At 45.5% G+C, this 2821-nt stretch overlaps 1 protein-coding gene across 10 annotated transcripts in view; it reads right to left on the bottom strand.

Moving 5' to 3' along the window:
- Nucleotides 1-2821, bottom strand: part of Fry (FRY microtubule binding protein) — a 398256-nt gene that overhangs the window by 74423 nt on the left and 321012 nt on the right. The window lies entirely within an intron of this gene.

The following is a 2821-nucleotide window of genomic DNA, read 5'->3' as shown; positions in this document are numbered from 1 at the left end:
ACACAGACAGACAGGTACCACGTCAGGCACTGTCCTGTGTCACACAGATAGACAGGTACCACGTCAGGCACTGTCCTGTGTACTTTGCACCTGAAGAGTCTAATCATAGCTATTTACTATGAGTATCCCCATTTTATACTGAGGAAACGGACATTTCAACACATTTGGAGAGATCTGCCTGTAAACACACCCCTTGCATCTGTCTGACCACGTGTCCGAGCTCTGTCACTGTTCTCTGTGTCTGGTCCACTCTCCTGTTACCATGGTCACCGTTCTCTGTGTCTGGTCCACTCTCCTGTTACCATGGTCACTGTTCTCTGTGTCTGGTCCACTCTCCTCTGTTACCATGGTTCCTTCCTGCCATCTTCTACTATGCACACACCCGGTGTTCTACAGAGAGCCATCTTTGGAAACACTGGCCGCGTGTCTTTCCTTGTCCACTCTCCAGAGGTTCCCTTAAGGATCCTGCAGCCCACACAGTGACCTGAGAAGTCCTTACAAGGCTACTGAGTTCCTCTTTTATGGCTAACTGCCTCCCATTCCCCCACTGCTCCCCCCACCCCAGGCACGATGTCTTCCTTGCTATTCTGTACATGGTCAGGCAAGACTTGGACTAGCCTCAGGAACTTCTTTTCTACTGTTCCTCTGACTGGAATGTTCTTCTAGTCTCTCTTTTAACCTCACTCAGTGCTCTGTCCCAAGAGCATAGTTAGTAGAGAATACTTCATGTATTTATTTATTTACTTATTTATTTATGGCTGTTTTGAGAAATCAAAGGATGTTGAGGTTTGACCTTTTGCTCTCTATTGGAATGCTAAGAGCGAGCTCCTGACACCTGGTTGTCCCAGAGATGAGAGCCTGCACGTATACCTTCTCCCGAGTTATTTCAGATTGGTAAATAACGATGCCAACAGCTGATACCTGGGCAGAAGAGACATACGTGGGGTTTAGGTTTCCCGGGCTTGGAGGTCAGAGAGGGACCGCGAGGGAGAAGAAGGTAAGGGAGGAGGAAGGAGAAGCCGTCATGGGTTATGTGAGCCATAAGAACACAGCGGCCCTGAGGACTGGCCGACTGGAGCTCAGAGTAGCCCAGATGAACACAGTAAGGAATGACTCGGGATTATCGATAGAAAATAGATTCTAACAGCAAGGAGGGTAAGTGTAAGTTTCTCTGCGTCACACGCATACCGGCGCCGTGTCTGCGTGGGCAGAAAACACCTTGGGGTGGGTTCGTACTGCAGAGCTAAGCTTCCTGAAATTAGAGATGAGCTACAAGAAAGAATACTATTTATTAATAACACGCGGGAGAACCCAACCCTCTCCCGCATGTCCCATTGTCTCTGCTGAGTGTGTCTCTCAGTCCCAATGGCGCAATGTCTCAATCTCTTAGCGTGTCTGTAAGGGGCGCAATACAATGCTTAGAGGCTGGCGGGCGGGACCCAACAGGTAGGCAGCACTCCAGCTTTTGTACCGATTAAGGGTTGTTGTAAATATTAAGGTTTTGTGTGTGTGTGTGTATGTGTGTGTGTTTTTAATCTGGGAACTAAATGGTCAAAGGCGGGGTGGAAACCCTAGCTTGGGATGAAATATTTCTACATCTAAGGGTGCTTTGCTTAGACTCTGAGATGCCACCTACCCATGAGGTGTTATCATGCTTTGGAACTGGGGTCCCTAGGACGCCTTGCCTCTGGAAACAGCAGCATTTAAAACAGTACGGGGCTCCCCAAGCCAATCTATGCAAGGCAGGGCAATATTTAAGTGTACACCCTGTACCCTGAGCACAGGGACACACTTCAGCACAGTTGGCTGGCTGAGGTACAACCCCCTCCTTGCTGTGCACTACCTCCTCACCACAGAGAAGTGGGTGCCACACTGTGGGGCAGTTGTCCATAGACCGTTTAACCTCTTCAAGACTGAATTAAATTTATACTTATTTGTATTTGTATGTGTGGCATGCCTGCCTGCATGTGTGTCTCTATACCACATGTGTACTGTTGCCCGAAGAAGCCAGAAGTCATCAGCTCCCCAGGAAGTGGAGGGTTACCAGCTGCTATGTGGGGCTGCGGACTGAATCCTCTGCTGCTTTTCCGGAGGAACCAGCTTTGATTCCCAGCGCCCACAGGTCAGTTCACAAGCATCTGCAACTCCAGTCCTTGGGACAATGACACCCTTCGGGCATCCATGGGTACCGCCCACAGGTGGTAGAGGCACACAGGTTGGCAAAGCACCCATAATATAAACAATTAGAAATATAGCAACTCTTTTTTAAAAAAATTATATCAGATGTATTTTATTTTTGTTTTATGCAACAATTCTATTTAAAGTCATTGCTTTATGCAACAATTCTATTTAAAGTCACTGTCTATATTTTTGCTATTTATTTTGTGCATATATATATATATATATATATATATATATATATATATATTTTTTTTTTAAACAATTCTTTAAGGAAGTTCTACAACACAGACTCAGGTCATTGGAGTGTCCTTTGTTTTTCCAGCTTCCTTAACTCATAGACAAGTTATATTTATACTGATGGTATCTCCAGAAGCTATCTGCTCTCCAACCCCCCAAAGCTACAAGTGTATTCACATTTCTGGTTTACTCAACTGACTGTGGCTTAAGGAAATTCCCGTAGGAATCCACCTCCTAGCTTAGCAAGGGTTTCTGAGACTAGGTCATGGGGGGTTTCAATAGGAGGTCATATCCCACACCCAGACTCTAGATGCACAAGGCTGAAAACTTAATCACTTCCAGGACAGTTCCAAAACTCAACAATTTTATATATATATATATATATATATATATATATATATAT

This window comes from Mus pahari, chromosome 23, assembly GCF_900095145.1.
Source record: "Mus pahari chromosome 23, PAHARI_EIJ_v1.1, whole genome shotgun sequence".
In the NCBI taxonomy this organism is placed as follows: Eukaryota; Metazoa; Chordata; class Mammalia; order Rodentia; family Muridae; genus Mus; species Mus pahari.
Note: the sequence above shows the minus strand (reverse complement) of the source record. Positions and strands in the feature narration are given on the sequence as shown.